We start from the raw sequence: 19,042 nt of genomic DNA, 5'->3' as shown, positions 1-19,042 counted from the left end.
AGCCTTGAGCTTACATATTGACTTATGGGCATCCATTTATCAAGCTGTGATAACTCCTTTTTCCTCGGTTTTCTGGTGGGAAAGGGGTTATCACAGCTTCTTGAACAACCGGTTAACCACATTGGGTTCTCCTGCGGTTCCTGTAATGTGGCATCACATCGCATCCCCATAGCCTGGTATGGAGACTGCGATGCATTGTTAATTTATGACACTGTGATAAACTGAGCTTATATTTTTGTGGATAAAAAAAACAAAACAACCACGTCAGAATAGCATTATGTGGTACTTACCTGGGTGCAATCCTCAGAAAAGTAGTACCAGCTTATGCAATGCAGATGAAAGTGTTTAATGGAAATGGCTGGCATTAGTGACTCATATATGTCCAATCTGGAGACAAGTGCCACTGTTAATTGTGCATGCCCAGGCTCTCCTGTATGCACATGCACTATACTTGAAGATTCTCTGGAGTCTATTTACTAAGCCTTGGATGGAGATAAAGGGGGCCATTCCGAGTTGATCGCTCGCTAACAACTTTTTGCAGCGCTGCGATCGGATAGTCGCCGCCTGTGGGGAAGTGTATTTTCGCTTTGCAAGTGTGCGAACGCTTTTGCAACCTACGGCACAAAAAAGTTTTTTGCAGTTTCTAAGTAGCTCTGGACTTACTCAGCCGCTGCGATCACTTCAGTCTTTTTGGTCCCGGAATTGAGGTCAGACACCCGCCCTGCAAACGCTTGGACACGCCTGCGTTTTTCCAAAAACTCCCAGAAAACGGTCAGTTGACACCCACAAACGCCCTCTTTCTGTCAATCACCTTGCGATCGACTGTGCAGATGAATTCTTCGTTAAATCCATCGCCCATCACTGATCCTCTTTGTACCCATATGACGTGCCTGCACATTGCGGTGCATACACATGCGCAGTTTTGCAGAGATTTAACCTGATCGCAGCGCTGCAAAAAGTTGCTAGCGAGCGATCAATTTTGAATGACCCCCAAAGTGCACAGAGGAAAAGCACCAGCCAATCGCCTCCTAACTGTCATGTCACAGGCTGGGTTTGAAAAATGACAGGAGTTGATTGGTTGGTACTTTATCTCCATCCAAGGCTTAGTAAATAGACCCGTCTGTGAGCAGTGAAACGTCCTACATTGGAGCATTACACTATCGGTGAGGGCTTGTTAGCAGTTGCCAGGGGACCAGGTATCTGTTATCACCACCATGCAGAATGTACTGCTGTAACAGAACAATGTCTATTTAATAGAATCCACAGTCGGAGAGCTTCTGAAGACATGGTCAGTAATTTTGTGCAACATTTACAACTGCTTTTAGCATTTGTTTATTATAGTGCTGATGTAATTAACAAAGTATTGCCACTTATAGCGATAAGTGGGTAATTTGCTGGTAGCCTACTGCTTTCAGCAAAAGAAAGAAGGGATATGAGTATGTAATAAGATAATAAGGCTAATAAGATATTAGCATGCATAAAACGGGGTATTGATGCTAGGGACGAGAGTATTATACTCCCGTTATATAAATCACTAGTGAGGCCACACCTTGAATACTGTGTACGGTTCTGGGCACCGTACTACAAAAAGGATATCCTGGAGCTTGAAAAGGTACAGAGGAGGGCGACCAAACTAATTAAGGGCATGCAGACGATGGAATACAAGGAAAGGCTTGAAAGACTAGGCATGTTTACATTGGAAAAGCGGAGACTAAGAGGGGATATGATCAACATCTACAAATATATAAGGGGACAATACACAGAGCTTGCGCGGGACCTGTTTTTGGTTAGATCACAGGTTCTCAAACTCGGTCCTCAGGACCCCACACAGTGCATGTTTTGCAGGTCTCCTCACAGAATCACAAGTGAAATAATTATCTCCACCTGTGGACCTTTTAAAATGTGTCAGTGAGTAATTACTACACCTGTGCACCTGCTGGGTTACCTGCAAAACATGCACTGTGTGGGGTCCTGAGGACCGAGTTTGAGAACCACTGGGTTAGATCAACACAGAGGACTCGTGGACACTCGCTCAGGTTAGAGGAAAGGAGATTCCGCACAATACGGCGTAAAGGCTTTTTCACGGTAAGGACAATACGTGTTTGGAATTCCCTGCCCGAGGGAGTTGTAATGGCGGAATCTGTCAACACCTTTAAGAATGGGTTAGATAAATTCCTATTGGATAAGGATATCCAGGGGTATGGTGCATAGTCATGCATTATAGTTACTATAAATAGGGATAAAATGCAATGGCTGACAGCAGCATCAGTCAGAAATTTTAGTCAAATCATCATGCATAGGACACCACAAATAGGTTGAACTCGATGGACAATTGTCTTTTTTCAACCTCAGATACTATGTTACTATGTTACTATGTACAACTATCATCTGCACATTCACATAGATATTTGACCGGGTGTCTATCACGTTACCTGTGGCCGGGATCCGGACGGTCACAATCCCCTACGCCGGAAGGGGCGAGTGCAAGAAGCCCCTTGTGGGCTCGGTGGCGACCGGATTCTATTCCCACTCTCTATGGTGTCGTAGAATAGTCCCTGTTGGTCGGCATGCCGACTCTCGGGCTAGTGAGCGGGTGGTATGTAGGTGGAGGTGTTGTGACCGGCGGACTCCTGAACGCCGGTCACATAACTACATCCCATTTGACCTGGTGGGGGGTGGGAAGAATCCCGCAAACAGTGATGTTCCTTACCAGATATAGGTAAGTGGTGCAAAATATGTTTCTCCTTCATCCACTAGGGGCCACTGGAGCGTAGTTACTGGTTCACTTGGGTTTAGCTGAAGAATTTTTTCTTTTTTCTTTATTATTTTATTTTTCTTTCACACACTCACAGACTGGCAGCTCTGCCACTGCCAGTCTGCACCGCGGGAGCTGCCGGCGGGGTCCCATCGCAGCTGCGTGCGGCTCGGGATGGGCCCCGGCTGAGGGAGACACTGAGCTCTCCTGAGTTGGCCGGATACCGCTGCGTGCGGCGCGTGTCGGGGCCACTCCATCCAGCAGAAGATTCCGGCAGCATGGCAGCGGTGAGTATCAAAAAAAGACCTTGAAAAAGACCTCCTGGTCGAAACGCGTTGGTGTGAGGGCCAGACATCACCTACAGACCTTCCAGACTACCATTTATTGAGGTGAGATAATCCGGATCTATTTCACCTTTTTTGGATGGTATTAACATCTTCCGGTCGGCCTATTAGAGTTTTTTCTGCCCCATTGCTGTCTTTTTTACTGTTTGAATTCAATAAATTTCTTTTATTAAACTTCCATTTTCGATATACATTTTTATACCGAGATTGGGAGCATTCGATAGTGGAGTTCCACTTCCTGGGAAGAAAGTGGAAAAAGAAACCGCTACGGGCCAGACAACACCATAGAAGATTGTAAGTGGGGTACGCCTGCCCATCTACGTCTTTTCATTTTATCTGTTGGAGTATGATTTTCATTTTATCTGTTGGAGTATGAATTACACTTAAAGATACCTTTATGGGTATATTGAATACACTTAGAGTGTGAGTACGGTACGCTAGTCCATCTCTCCGGTCTACAGTGTGATTGACTGAATATATTCGACCGTGGGGTATTTACTAATTAAGGTATTCTTCTCCCCGGTATTTCTCATGTTGGGACACCACTTGGTGAGGATTTGAGAGAGTACGACTAATCATCCATCCAGTCAGGAGAAGTTTTTTCCAGAAAGAAACCTTTATGTGTGTGAACCCCTCCGTTTTAGACGTGAGTACGGTACGACCCATCTTGTCAAACCAGATAACTCAGAAAATCACTCAAATCCAGGACCTACTACACAACATTGTTCTTTCCTTGTTTTTGAGGGACATTCGACAGATCAGAAGGGGATTCCTTGGAATTGAGAAGGAAAAAGAGAAGAAGAGAGGAACACTGGTCCTTGACCTCCTCGCTATTATTATTGACTGACATATTCACTTTTTAGTGGATTTTTATAAGCTGTGCGCAGTTTGGTAGTTCCCATTCTTTGTTAGCTAATGTTCAGGGTATATGGTGTTGAGTGACACCAGGGTTCTACAAAACTGCAGCCGCTGTGAGCGCAGTGGTCCACTATTCTTGTATTTCTAGTATCAAAAATGGCCGGACACCGCTGCGTGCGGCGCGTGTCGGGGCCGCTGGGTCGAAACGCCTGACGGAAGGAAGCGGTGAGTACAATCTCCCCCCCTCCCCCTCCAGACTGATGTATGTTTTTACATTTTTCAGTTTCAGTGTTTTAATACATGGATGGACAGGCTCCCCTATACTCTCCAGTCAGACAGGCTGGAGTGCATAAAAGGCTTACTAATTTGAAATTGGCGCCATTATGTGGGGGGCGGAGCTTCAGCGGTGTAACGCAGCGGTGTCCGGCCAACTCAGGAGAGCTCAGTGTCTCCCTCAGCCGGGGCCCATCCCGAGCCGCACGCAGCTGCGATGGGACCCCGCCGGCAGCTCCCGCGGTGCAGACTGGCAGTGGCAGAGCTGCCAGTCTGTGAGTGTGTGAAAGAAAAATAAAATAATAAAGAAAAAAGAAAAAATTCTTCAGCTAAACCCAAGTGAACCAGTAACTACGCTCCAGTGGCCCCTGTGGAATCGGAGAAAGGGATTTATCGGTAAGTACCAAAATCCTGATTACACTAGGTTTTTGTTTCACATCTCTAAAAAAAATGTTGCTACCTGTGGATAGCTCCTTGTTAATGATAGACCAGAAGGAGACAGTAATGAGCCCTACACACCTGGCGATTGGCCGCCGAGGTGCCTGATGGCTGATACGGCCGGTGGGCGACCCAGCAGTGGGGGGGAGGTGACAGGGGGGAGTGAAGTTTCTTCACATACATTCTGCATGGTGGTGATAACAGATATCTGGTCCCCTGGCAACTTCTATCAAGCCCTCACCGATAGTGTAATGCTCCAGTGTAGGACTTTTCACTGCTCACAGACGGGTCTATTTACTAAGCCTTTGATGGAGATAAAGTACCAGCCAATCAATTCCTAACTGTCATTTCTCTGACGTCCTAGTGGATGCTGGGAACTCCGTAAGGACCATGGGGAATAGCGGCTCCGCAGGAGACTGGGCACAACTAAAGAAAGCTTTAGGTCACCTGGTGTGCACTGGCTCCTCCCACTATGACCCTCCTCCAAGCCTCAGTTAGATTTTGTGCCCGGCCGAGGTTGGATGCACACTAGGGGCTTTCCTGAGCTTCTAGAAAGAAAGTATATATTTAGGTTTTTTATTTTACAGTGAGACCTGCTGGCAACAGGCTCACTGCAGCGAGGGACTAAGGGGAGAAGAAGCAAACCTACCTGCTTGCAGCTAGCTTGGGCTTCTTAGGCTACTGGACACATTAGCTCCAGAGGGACCGACCGCATGGAACTGGCCTTGGTGTTCGGTCCAGGAGCCGCGCCGCCGTCCCCCTTACAGAGCCAGAAGTAAGAAGAGGTCCGGAAAATCGGCGGCAGAAGACATCTGTCTTCACCAAGGTAGCGCACAGCACTGCAGCTGTGCGCCATTGCTCCTCATACACACTTCACACTCCGGTCACTGAGGGTGCAGGGCGCTAGGGGGGGGCGCCCTGAGCAGCAATAAAAAGACCTTGGCTGGCAAAAATACCACAATATATAGCCCCAGAGGCTATATATGTGATAATTACCCCTGCCAGAATCCAGAAAAAAGCGGGAGAATAGTCCGCGAAAAAGGGGCGGAGCTATCCTTCAGCACACTGGCGCCATTTCTCCCTCACAGCTCCGCTGGAAGGAAGCTCCCTGGCTCTCCCCTGCAGTCTACACTACAGAAAAGGGTAAAAAAGAGAGGGGGGGCACTAAATTTAGGCGCAGTATATATAACAGCAGCTATAGGGGACATAATTCAGTTAGTCCCTGCATTATATAGCGCTCTGGTGTGTGCTGGCATACTCTCACTCTGTCTCCCCAAAGGGCTTTTGTGGGTCCTGTCCTCTGTTAGAGCATTCCCTGTGTGTGTGCGGTGTGTCGGTACGGCTGTGTCGACATGTTTGATGAGGATAATGAGGTGGAGGCGGAGCAGTTGCATATAGAAGGGATGTCACCCCCTGCGGGGCAGACACCTGAGTGGATGGACTTATGGAAGGAATTGCGTGCACGCGTCGACTCCTTACACAAAAAATTTGACGACATGCCGAATGCGGGACAGCCGGCTTCTCAGCTCGTGCCTGTCCAGGTTTCTCAAAGGGGGGCTCTAAAACGCCCGCTACCTCAGATGGCAGACGCGGATGTCGACACGGATACTGACACCAGTGTCGACGACGATGAGTCTAGTCTAATGTCCACTAAGGCCATTTGTTGCATGATTGAAGCAATGAAAGAGGTGTTACACATTTCTGATATAAACCCAGGTACCACTAAAAAGGGTATTATGTTTGGGGAGAAAAAACTACCCGTAGTCTTTCCCCCATCAGAAGAATTAAATGAAGTGTGTGAAGAAGCGTGGGCTTTCCCTGATAAAAGATTGGTAATCTCTAAGAAGTTACTAATGGCGTTCCCTTTCCCGCCAGAGGATAGGTCACGTTGGGAGACACCACCTAGGGTGGATAAAGCGCTCACACGTTTGTCTAAAAAGGTGGCACTACCGTCTCCGGATACGGCCGCCCTCAAGGAACCTGCTGATAGAAAGCAGGAGGCGATCCTGAAGTCTGTATATACACACTCAGGCATTATACTTAGACCAGCTATTGCGTCAGCATGGATGTGCAGTGCTGCCGCTGCGTGGTCAGATTCCCTGTCAGAAAATATTGACACCCTAGACAGGGACACTATTCTGCTAACCATAGAGCATATAAAAGACTCAGTCTTATACATGAGAGATGCACAGAGGGAGATCTGCCGGCTGGCATCTAAAATAAGTGCACTGTCCATTTCTGCTAGGAGAGGCTTATGGACTCGCCAGTGGACAGGGGATGCAGATTCAAAAAGGCACATGGAAGTTTTGCCTTATAAGGGTGAGGAGTTATTTGGGGATGGTCTCTCGGACCTAGTTTCCACAGCAACTGCTGGGAAGTCAGCATTTTTACCCCATGTTCCCTCACAGCCTAAAAAGGCGCCGTTTTATCAGGTACAGTCCTTTCGGACTCAGAAAAACAGGCGTGGAAAAGGCGGGTCCTTTCTGTCCAGAGGCAGAGGTAGGGGAAAAAAGCTGCAACAAACAGCAGGTTCCCAGGAGCAAAAGTCCTCCCCCGCTTCTTCCAAGTCCGCCGCATGACGGTGGGGCTCCACAGACGGAGCCAGGTACGGTGGGGGGCCGCCTCAAAAATTTCAGCGATCAGTGGGCTCGCTCACAGGTGGATCCCTGGATCCTGCAAATAGTATCTCAAGGGTACAAACTGGAATTCGAGGCGTCTCCACCCCACCGGTTCCTAAAATCTGCCTTGCCGACAACTCCCTCAGGCAGGGAGGCTGTGCTAGAGGCAATTCACAAGCTGTATTCCCAGCAGGTGATAGTCAAGGTGCCCCTACTTCAACAAGGACGGGGTTACTATTCCACACTGTTTGTGGTACCGAAACCGGACGGTTCGGTGAGACCCATTTTAAATTTGAAATCCTTGAACACATACATAAAAAAATTCAAGTTCAAGATGGAATCGCTCAGGGCGGTTATTGCAAGCCTGGACGAGGGGGATTACATGGTATCCCTGGACATCAAGGATGCTTACCTGCATGTCCCCATTTACTATCCTCACCAGGAGTACCTCAGATTTGTGGTACAGGATTGCCATTACCAATTCCAGACGCTGCCGTTTGGACTCTCCACGGCACCGAGGGTGTTTACCAAAGTAATGGCGGAAATGCTGATACTCCTTCGAAGAAAGGGAGTTTTAATTATCCCGTACTTGGACGATCTCCTAATAAAGGCGAGGTCCAAGGAGCAGTTGTTGGTGGGAGTAGCACTATCTCAGGAGGTGCTACACCAGCACGGTTGGATTCTGAATATTCCAAAATCACAGCTGGTTCCGACGACACGTCTACTGTTCCTGGGTATGATCCTGGACACAGTCCAGAAAAAAGTGTTTCTCCCGGAGGAGAAAGCCAAGGAGCTGTCATCTCTAGTCAGAGACCTCCTGAAACCGAAACAGGTATCGGTGCATCACTGCACGCGGGTCCTGGGAAAGATGGTGGCTTCTTACGAAGCAATTCCTTTCGGCAGGTTCCATGCCAGAATCTTTCAGTGGGACCTGTTGGACCAGTGGTCCGGATCGCATCTTCAGATGCATCGCCTGATAACCCTGTCTCCAAGAACCAGGGTGTCTCTGCTGTGGTGGCTGCAGAGTGCCCATCTTCTAGAGGGCCGCAGATTCGGCATACAGGACTGGATCCTGGTGACCACGGATGCCAGCCTTCGGTGCTGGGGGGCAGTCACACAGGGAAGAAACTTCCAAGGACTATGGTCGAGTCAGGAGACTTCCCTACACATAAATATTCTGGAACTAAGGGCCATTTACAACGCCCTAAGTCAGGCAAGGCCTCTGCTTCAAAACCAGCCGGTACTGATCCAGTCAGACAACGTCACGGCAGTCGCCCATGTAAATCGACAGGGCGGCACAAGAAGCAGGATGGCAATGGCAGAAGCCACAAGGATTCTCCGATGGGCGGAAAATCACGTACTAGCACTGTCAGCAGTGTTCATTCCGGGGCACGACCTCCACCCGGGAGAGTGGGGACTTCATCCAGAAGTCTTCACGCTGATTGTAAATCGATGGGAATGTCCACAAGTGGACATGATGGCGTCCCGCCTAAACAAAAAACTAGAGAGATATTGCGCCAGGTCAAGGGACCCTCAGGCGATAGCTGTGGACGCTCTGGTGACACCGTGGGTGTACCAGTCAGTTTATGTGTTCCCTCCTCTGCCTCTCATACCAAGGGTACTGAGAATAATAAGAAAACGAGGAGTAAGAACAATACTCGTGGTTCCGGATTGGCCAAGACGAGCGTGGTACCCGGAACATCAAGAGATGATCTCAGAGGACCCATGGCCTCTGCCACTCAGACAGGACCTGCTGCAGCAGGGGCCCTGTCTGTTCCAAGGCTTACCGCGGCTGCGTTTGACGGCATGGCGGTTGAACGCCGGATCCTGAAGGAAAAGGGCATTCCGGAGGAAGTCATTCCTACGCTGATTAAAGCCAGGAAAGATGTAACTGCAAAGCATTATCACCGCATATGGCGGAAATATGTTGCTTGGTGTGAGGCCGAAAAGGCCCCAACAGAGGAATTTCAACTAGGTCGATTTCTGCATTTCCTACATACAGGAGTGACTATGGGCCTGAAATTAGGCTCCATTAAGGTACAGATCTCGGCTCTGTCGATTTTTCTTCCAGAAAGAACTGGCTTCATTGCCTGAAGTTCAGACGTTTGTGAAGGGAGTGCTGCATATTCAGCCCCCGTTTGTGCCTCCAGTGGCACCTTGGGATCTCAACGTGGTGTTGAGTTTCTTAAAATCACATTGGTTTGAGCCACTTAAAACCGTGGATCTAAAATATCTCACGTGGAAAGTGGTCATGTTATTGGCCTTGGCTTCGGCCAGGCGTGTGTCAGAATTGGCGGCTTTGTCATGTAAAAGCCCTTATCTGATTTTCCATATGGATAGGGCAGAATTGAGGACTCGTCCTCAGTTTCTCCCTAAGGTGGTATCAGCTTTTCACTTGAACCAACCTATTGTGGTGCCTGCGGCTACTAGGGACTTGGAGGAGTCCAAGTTGCTGGACGTAGTCAGGGCCTTGAAAATTTATGTTTCCAGGACGGCTGGAGTCAGGAAAACTGACTCGCTATTTATCCTGTATGCACCCAACAAGCTGGGTGCTCCTGCTTCTATGCAGACTATTGCTCGCTGGATTTGTAGCACAATTCAGCAGGCGCATTCTGCGGCTGGACTGCCGCATCCTAAATCAGTAAAAGCCCATTCCACGAGGAAAGTGGGCTCATCTTGGGCGGCTGCCCGAGGGGTCTCGGCTTTACAACTTTGCCGAGCTGCTACTTGGTCAGGGGCAAACACGTTTGCAAAATTCTACAGATTTGATACCCTGGCTGAGGAGGACCTGGAGTTCTCTCATTCGGTGCTGCAGAGTCATCCGCACTCTCCCGCCCGTTTGGGAGCTTTGGTATAATCCCCATGGTCCTTACGGAGTTCCCAGCATCCACTAGGACGTTAGAGAAAATAAGAATTTACTTACCGATAATTCTATTTCTTATAGTCCGTAGTGGATGCTGGGCGCCCATCCCAAGTGCGGATTGTCTGCAATACTTGTACATAGTTACTGTTAACTAAAGGGTTATGGTTGAGCCATCTGTTGAGAGGCTCAGTTGTTTTCATACTGTTAAACTGGGTATAGTATCACGAGTTATACGGTGTGATTGGTGTGGCTGGTATGAGTCTTACCCGGGATTCTAAATCCTTCCTTATTATGTCAGCTCGTCCGGGCACAGTATCCTAACTGAGGTCTGGAGGAGGGTCATAGTGGGAGGAGCCAGTGCACACCAGGTGACCTAAAGCTTTCTTTAGTTGTGCCCAGTCTCCTGCGGAGCCGCTATTCCCCATGGTCCTTACGGAGTTCCCAACATCCACTACGGACTACGAGAAATAGATTTACCGGTGAGTAAAATCTTATTTTTTCAAACCCAGCCTGTGACATGGCAGTTAGAAGGTGATTAGCTGTTGCTTTATCTCCGTGCTCTTTATCTCCATCCAAGGCTTAGTAAATAGACCCCAGAGAATCTTCAAGTATAGTGCATGTGCATGCAGGAGAGCCTGGGCATGCACAAATAACAGTGGCACTTGTCTCCAGATTGGACATATATGAGTCACTAATGCCAGCCATTGCCAGTAAACACTTTCATCTGCATTGCGTAAGCTGGAACTACTTTTCTGAGGATTGCACACAGGTAAGTACCACATAATGCTATTCTGACGTGGTTGTTTTTTTTGTTTTTTTTATCCACAAAAATATAAGCTCAGTTTATCACAGTGTCATAAATTAACAAAGTTTCTTCACTCTCCCCGTCACCCGGCCCCATAGCCCTGCATGCTAATATGGACGAGATTGGGGCCGCGCATCGTTCATTGGTGCCTACACACTGAACGATATGAATGATATCTCGTTCATTAATGAACGAGATCGTTCATATCTATCCGTGTTATCGTGTAGTGTGTAGGGCCTATAACTCAATAACCATGCATTACAACAGTAGTATGAAATGAAGAATATCTCTGAATGCACTGCATGCTGAATCTTGAAGTGACAGCTGCAGAATACCACACCAGGTTACCTTTCTGCCAGCTAAACAGGAAACTAAGTGGTTGATTTACGGAAGCTTCTAAAGTGGGGTGTTGCCCATAGCAACCAATCAGATTTTAGCTAGAATTTCTCTACTCCAATGTAGAAAATGTGCAACACCTCCACTTGTCTGTTTGGGAAGTTTTAGTAAATCCCTAAAACTAGTGTACACAGGCTTACCAAACCTGGAGTGTTGAAGATTGGAAAAACGTGGCCAGGTCTGATAGATTTCTGCAGATGGTAGGGTCAGGAATTGGCATAAACAACATAAATCCATGGTTCCATCCTGCCTTGTATTCATGCTATTGGTGGTGATGTAGTGTTGTAGGGAATATTTTATTGTCACACATTAGGCCCCCTAACACCGAATGATTATTGTTTAAATGTCACATTATATCTAAGTATTAACTGTGTGCATCCCTTTATGACCTCAGTCTACCTATTTTCTATAGGCTACTTGTAGCAGGATCACGTGCCATATAACAAAGCTCTCTTTGGGAAGGAAGTCCAATTTTGTAAAAATGTAAGGTTTCCTCTGATCTACAAAGTACAAAAAAAGTGCGAGGCACCATAAAATTGCCAGAAACCCGCCAATTGCACAAAATCTTGTCACCGTCCCCTTTTTCTGTTCAATGTTGAAGGTCCATGTCGCTGAAACCCCCCCAAAAGAATGTGGTACAACAGAGATGTCTCTTGACGTAATGGCAGAATCAGGGTGTGGGTTCCTGCTGAAATTGGTGCTACTAGCACTAGTTTTGGTGGCACACTTGGCCTTATTCAGGCCTGATCACTCGCTAGCTATGTTTTGCAGCGCTGCGATCAGATTGTCGCCGCCTATAGGGCAGTGTATGTTTGCTTTGCAAGTGTGCGATCGCATGTGCAGCCGAGCACTACAAAAAAGTTTTGTGCAGTTTCTGAGTAGCCCAAGACTTACTCAGCCGCTGGGATCACTTCAGTCTGTCAGGTCCCGGAATTGACGTCAGACACCCGCCCTGCAAATGCTTGGACACTCCTGCATTTTTCCAACCACTACCAGAAAATGGTCAGTTGACACCCACAAACGCCCTCTTCCTGGCAATCTCCTTGCGATCTGCTGTGCGAATGGTTTCTTTGAAAAACCAATCGCACAGCAACAATCCGCTTTGCACCCATATGACGCACCTGCGCATTGCGGTGCATACGCATGCACAGTTCTGACCTGATCGCAGCGAAATAATCTAGTATGCGATCAGGTCTGAATGACCCCCTCTAACAGGAAAACTCACAGCATGGGATCACCTCTGCCACAGTGCCCATAGAATCCCACATGCCTCCTCCCGTGTCTCTACTGCCTCATAACACTGGCTGTGTATATCCAGCTTCATGTCGTCCCGTCTTCCTCACACCCAACTGTGTCTGTCCAGCCTCGTGTCCCTGTTTCTCTCTAGCCCATGCTCGTAGACAGCGCGGCCGGGACCAGGTAATAAGGAGGGGCGTGGACTAATGTAAGGGGGTGTGGCTACACCTATTTACAAAAAATATATAATTGAAAATAGTATTTTCTCTAACGTCCTAGTGGATGCTGGGGACTCCGTAAGGACCATGGGGAATAGACGGGCTCCGCAGGAGACATGGGCACTTTAAGAAAGAATTTAGATTCTGGTGTGCTCTGGCTCCTCCCTCTATGTCCCTCCTCCAGACCTCAGTTTGAATCTGTGCCCGGACGAGCTGGGTGCTGTTCAGTGAGCTCTCCTGAGCTTGCTGTAAGAAAGTATTTTGTTAGGTTTTTTATTTTCAGGGAGCTCTGCTGGCAACAGACTCCCTGCATCGTGGGACAGAGGGGAGAGAAGCAGCCTTACTCTCTGAAGCTAGGTCCTGCTTCTTAGGCTACTGGACACCATTAGCTCCAGAGGGATCGTACACAGGATCTCACCCTCGTCGTCCGATCCCAGAGCCGCGCCGCCGTCCCCCTCGCAGAGCCGGAAGACAGAAGCCGGGTGAGTATGAGAAGCAAGAAGACTTCGAAATCAGCGGCAGAAGACTCCGTTCTTTACATGAGGTAACGCACAGCACTGCAGCTGTGCGCCATTGCTCCAAACACACCTCACATACTCCGGTCACTGTAAGGGTGCAGGGTGGGGGGGGGGCGCCTGGGCAGCATATGGACCTCTGTTGGCAAAAGTACTCATATATACAGTTGGGCACTGTATATATGTATGAGCCCCCGCCAAAAAGATATGTATTTTAGCGGGACAGAAGCCCGCCGTCGAGGGGGCGGGGCTTCTCCCTCAGCACTCACCAGCGCCATTTTTTCTCCACAGCTCCGCTGAGAAGAAGCTCCCCAGGCTCTCCCCTGCAGATCACGGTAGAAAAGGGTAAAAGGAAAGGGGGGGGGGGGGGGGCACATAATTAGGCGCTAAAAACACAATATACAGCAGCTACTGGGTTAACATTAAGTTACTGTGTTATTCCTGGGTTATATAGCGCTGGGGTGTGTGCTGGCATACTCTCTCTCTGTCTCACCAAAGGACCTTGTGGGGGAACTGTCTTCAAAAAGGGCATTCCCTGTGTGTGTGGTGTGTCGGTACGCTTGTGTCGACATGTCTGATGAAAAAGGCTATGTGGAAGCAGAGCGGGAGCAAATGAATGTTGTGTCTCTGCCGACGGCACCGACACCTGATTGGATGGATATGTGGAAGGTTTTAAATGATAATGTTAATTCCTTACATGAAAGGTTGGAAAAAGCTGAAGCCTCAGGACAGTCAGGGTCCCAACCCATGCCTGATCCTATGTCGCAGAGACCGACAGGGTCTCAGAAGCTTGACACGGATACCAATACCTGACTCCAGTGTTGATTATGATGATGCAAAGTTACAGCCAAAGTTGGCTAAATCCATCCATTATATGATTATAGCTATTAAGGATGTGTTGCACATCACGGAGGAAACCCCAGTCCCTGACAGGAGGGTTCATATGTATGGGGAAAAGAAGCCGCAGGTAACTTTTCCCCCCTCACACGAGCTCAATGAGTTATGTGAAAAGGCTTGGTAATCTCCAGATAAAAAACTGCAGATTTCCAAAAGGATTCTTATGGCGTATCCTTTCCCGCCAACGGACAGGTTACGCTGGGAATCCTCCCCTAGGGTGGACAAAGCTTTGACACGCTTATCCAAGAAGGTAGCCCTGCCGTCACAGGATACGGTACCCTCAAAGATGCTGCAGATAGAAAACAGGAGGGTACCCTGAAGTCCATTTATACACATTCAGGTACCTTACTGAGGCCGGCAATCGCGTCGGCTTGGGTGTGTAGTGCTGTAGCAGCATGGACGGATACCTTATCTGAGGAACTTGATACCTTAGACAAGGATACTATATTAATGACCCTGGGGTATATTAAAGACGCTGTCCTTTATATGAGAGATGCTCAGAGAGACATTAGCCTACTAGGTTCTAGAATAAATGCTATGTCGATTTCTGCCAGAAGGGTCCTGTGGACTCGGCAATGGACAGGTGATGCCGACTCAAAAAGGCACATGGAGGTTTTACCTTACAAGGGTGAGGAATTGTTTGGGGAGGGTCTCTCAGACCTGGTCTCCACAGCTACGGCTGGAAAGTCACATTTTTTGCCATATGTTTCCTCACAGCCTAAGAAAGCACCGTATTACCAAATGCAGTCACAGAAAAACAAGAAAGTCCGAGGTGCGTCCTTTCTTGCCAGGGGCAGGGGCAGAGGAAAGAAGTTGCACAACACAGCTAGTTCCCAGGAACAGAAGTCCTCCCCGGCTTCCACTAAATCCACCGCATGACGCTGGGGCTCCACAGGCGGAGCTAGGCCCGGTGGGGGCGCGTCTCCGAAATTTCAGCCACAAGTGGGTTCACTCCCAGTTGGATCCCTGGGCAATAGATATTGTGTCTCAGGGATACAAGCTGGAATTCGAAGAGATGCCCCCTCACCGATACCTCAAATCGGCCCTGCCAGCTTCCCCCTTAGAGAGGGAAATAGTGTTAACTGCAATTCACAAGTTGTATCTTCAACAGGTGGTGGTCAAGGTTCCCCTCCTTCAACAAGGAAAGGGTTATTATTCGACCATGTTTGTGGTACCGAAACCGTACGGTTCGGTCAGACCCATATTGAATTTAAAATCCCTGAACATGTACCTAAAAAGGTTCCGGTTCAAGATGGAATCGCTGAGAGCGGTCATTGCAAGCCTGGAAGGGGGGGATTTTATGGTGTCTCTGGACATAAAGGATGCATACCTTCATGTCCCCATTTATCCACCTCATCAGGCGTACCTCAGATTTGTGGTACAGGATTGTCATTACCAATTTCAGACGTTGCCGTTTGGTCTCTCCACGGCTCCGAGAATATTTACCAAGGTAATGGCGGAAATGCTGGTACTCCTTCGGAAGCAAGGGGTCACAATTATCCCATACTTGGACGATCTCCTCATAAAAGCGAGTTCAAGAGAGCAGTTGCTGATCAGCGTAGCACGTTCTCTGGAAGTGTTACGGCAACACAGCTGGATTCTAAATATTCCAAAGTCGCAGTTGGTTCCTACGACTCGTCTGCCTTTCCTGGGCATGATTCTGGACACAGACCAGAAAAGGGTTTATCTCCCGATAGAGAAGGTTCAGGAACTCATGACACTGGTCAGGGACCTATTAAAACCAAAACAGGTGTCCGTGCATCACTGCACTCGAGTCCTGGGAAAGATGGTGGCATCATACGAGGCCATTCTCTTCGGCAGGTTCCATGCGAGGACCTTTCAATGGGACTTACTGGACAAATGGTCCGGATCACATCTTCAGATGCATCGGTTAATCACCCTATCCCCCAGGGCCAGGGTGTCTCTCCTGTGGTGGCTGCAGAGTGCTCACCTTCTCGAGGGCCGCAGATTCGGCATTCAGGACTGGGTCCTGGTGACCACGGATGCAAGCCTCCGAGGGTGGGGAGCAGTCACACAGGGAAGAAATTTCCAAGGTCTGTGGTCAAGTCAGGAGACTTGCCTTCACATCAACATCCTGGAACTAAGCGCCATTTACAACGCCCTACGTCAAGCAGAGACCCTGCTTCGCGGTCAACCAGTCCTGATTCAGTCAGACAACATCACTGCTGTGGCTCATGTAAACCGACAAGGCGGCACAAGGAGCAGGGTGGCGATGGCGGAAGACACCAGAATTCTTTGCTGGGCGGAGAATCACGTAAGCGCACTGTCAGCAGTGTTAATCCCGGGGGTAGACAACCGGGAAGCAGACTTCCTCAGCAGGCACGACCTCCACCCGGGGGAGTGGGGACTTCATCAAGAAGTCTTCGCACAGGTTGCAAGTCGGTGGGAACTGCCACAGGTGGACATGATGGCATCCCGCCTCAACAAGAAACTACAGAGGTATTGCGCCAGGTCAAGAGACCCTCAGGCGATAGCTGTAGACGCCCTGGTGACACCGTGGGTGTTCCAATCGGTCTATGTATTTCCTCCTCTTCCTCTCATACCCAAGGTGTTGAGAATCATAAGAAAAAGAGGAGTGAGAACAATACTCATTGTTCCGGATTGGCCAAGAAGGACTTGGTATCCAGATCTGCAAGAAATGCTCACAGAGGACCCGTGGCCTCTTCCTCTAAGACAGGACTTGTCGCAACAAGGGCCCTGTCTGTTCCAAGACTTACCGCGGCTGCGTTTGACGGCATGGCGGTTGAACGCCAAATCCTAGCGGAAAAAGGCATTCCGGATGAGGTCATTCCTACGCTGATAAAGGCTAGGAAGGACGTGACAGCTCAACATTATCACCGTATATGGCGAAAATATGTTGCTTGGTGTGAGGCCAGGAATGCCCCTACGGAGGAATTCCAGCTGGGCCGTTTCCTTCACTTCCTACAGTCAGGAGTGACTTTGGGCCTAAAATTGGGTTCCATTAAGGTCCAGATTTCGGCCCTATCCATTTTCTTTCAAAAAGAGCTGTCTTCTCTACCTGAAGTTCAGACGTTTGTGAAGGGAGTGCTGCATATTCAGCCCCCTTTTGTGCCCCCGGTGGCACCTTGGGATCTTAACGTGGTGTTGAGTTTCCTGAAATCCCACTGGTTTGAACCACTCAAAATGGTGGAATTGAAATATCTCACATGGAAGGTGGTCATGCTACTAGCATTGGCTTCGGCCAGGCGTGTGTCAGAATTAGCGGCTTTGTCACATAAAAGCCCCTATCTGTTTTTCCATGCGGATAGAGCAGAGTTGCGGACCCGTCCACAATTCCTGCCAAAAGTGGTTTCATCTTTTCATATAAACCAACCTATTGTGGTGCCTGTGGCTACTACTGACTTGGAGGATTCCGAGTTGCTTGATGTGGTCAGGGCTTTGAAGGTTTATATAGCCAGAACGGCTACAGTTTGGAAAACAAACTCTTTGTTTATCCTGTATGCTTCCAACAAGCTTGGTGCGCCTGCTTCAAAGCAAACTATTGCTCGCTGGATCTGTAACACGATTCAGCAGGCTCATTCTGCGGCTGGATTGCCGCTGCCAAAATCAGTTAAGGCCCATTCCACTAGGAAGGTGGGCTCTTCTTGAGCGGCTGCCCGAGGGGTCTCGGCATTACAGCTGTGCCGAGCGGCTACTTGGTCAGGTTCAAACACTTTTGCAAAGTTCTATAAGTTTGATACCCTGGCTGAGGAGGACCTTGTGTTGGCTCATTCGGTGTTGCAGAGTCATCCGCACTCTCCCGCCCGTTTGGGAGCTTTGGTATAATCCCCATGGTCCTTACGGAGTCCCCAGCATCCACTAGGACGTTAGAGAAAATGAGATTTAACTTACCGGTAAATCTATTTCTCGTAGTCCATAGTGGATGCTGGGCGCCCGTCCCAAGTGCGGACTTCTTCTGCAATACTTGTATATAGTTATTGTTGCAATAAGGGCTATGTTATTGTTGCATCAGGGTTGAACTGATGCTCTGTTGTTGTTCATACTGTTGACTGGGTAAGTTTATCACAAGTTATACGGTGTGATTGGTGTGGCTGGTATGAGTCTTACCCTGGATTCCAAAATCCTTTCCTTGTACTGTCAGCTCTTCCAGGCACAGTTTCTCTAACTGAGGTCTGGAGGAGGGACATAGAGGGAGGAGCCAGTGCACACCAGTAGTCCTAATTCTTTCTTAAAGTGCCCTGTCTCCTGCGGAGCCCGTCTATTCCCCATGGTCCTTACGGAGTCCCCAGCATCCACTACGGACTACGAGAAATAGATTTACCGGTAAGTAAAATCTTATTTATGGCTCCGTGCGCTCTATAGATGGATGCCGTTGTGCCCCTCAGCAAGGAGCAGATCAGGAGGGGGCGCGAACAATGTGATTGTTACCCTTCCGACTTCACAGACAGTGGAAGTCATTGCTGCTGCTTGGCAGTAGCAGCCTCCCTTCACTCACTGCAGCCAGACTGGGGACACACAAAAGGGAGCTGACAGGTAAAGGCGGTAGGGCGAGTGGCAAACCCAGGTACCTCCATCAGGCCCACTCCCGAGTAATTAGTAACCCCCCCCCCCCCCCCCCTCTCAGCGCCACTGCTCCAGCCTCATGCTCCCTGGCTGAGAGTGTGGGAGCTGCCTCTCTTAGCCAATCAGTGCTTTCCCATTCATTTCTGTGGCATGACCGGCAGTAACCTGTCGTCATATACACCATCTACTACATTTGATGTCTGCAGTGCGTAGCCCATGAAGTACATCACGTGTCGTGTGCTAACTTGGTGGGTATATAAGGTGTGCGATAGGCCGTCTGC

General features: G+C 48.9%; 1 protein-coding gene across 1 annotated transcript in view; it reads left to right on the top strand.

The window, feature by feature from the left end:
* SLC39A3 (solute carrier family 39 member 3) overlaps positions 1 to 19,042 on the top strand; it is a 31,564-nt gene that overhangs the window by 314 nt on the left and 12,208 nt on the right. The window lies entirely within an intron of this gene.

The sequence above is a fragment of the Pseudophryne corroboree genome, chromosome 1 (assembly GCF_028390025.1).
Source record: "Pseudophryne corroboree isolate aPseCor3 chromosome 1, aPseCor3.hap2, whole genome shotgun sequence".
NCBI classification, from domain to species: Eukaryota; Metazoa; Chordata; class Amphibia; order Anura; family Myobatrachidae; genus Pseudophryne; species Pseudophryne corroboree.
Note: the sequence above shows the minus strand (reverse complement) of the source record. Positions and strands in the feature narration are given on the sequence as shown.